Source organism: Theobroma umbraticum, unplaced genomic scaffold (assembly GCF_002168275.2).
Source record: "Theobroma umbraticum cultivar Fairchild unplaced genomic scaffold, ASM216827v3 scaffold_67.0, whole genome shotgun sequence".
Classification (NCBI taxonomy): domain Eukaryota; kingdom Viridiplantae; phylum Streptophyta; class Magnoliopsida; order Malvales; family Malvaceae; genus Theobroma; species Theobroma umbraticum.
Genome location: NW_018397262.1, coordinates 5682776 through 5683068, shown reverse-complemented (window position 1 = coordinate 5683068; position 293 = coordinate 5682776).

Below are 293 nucleotides of genomic sequence, written 5' to 3'. Positions count from 1 at the left end.
ATTTGTTCTAATCTATTTGATGGTAGGTGATTAGGACTTCCTGGTTATGTAATTGTCATGACCTCAGGTCCCAGCAAGACCTCCGTAGATGACTACAGCCAATTGATTGAAGAAGAAACAGTGGAATTTAAACCTAAAAGCAAGCCTAGACTGCCTTGTCTTCGTCAAAAGGTTCCTTTTGCAAGAATTTGTAGCGTGGAAAAAGGATAAAGAATCATATACTATAAATTAAAAAAAATTAGACTTTAGTGTATTTATATAAAAACTAGTAGATGGAGTTAATAATATAAGTA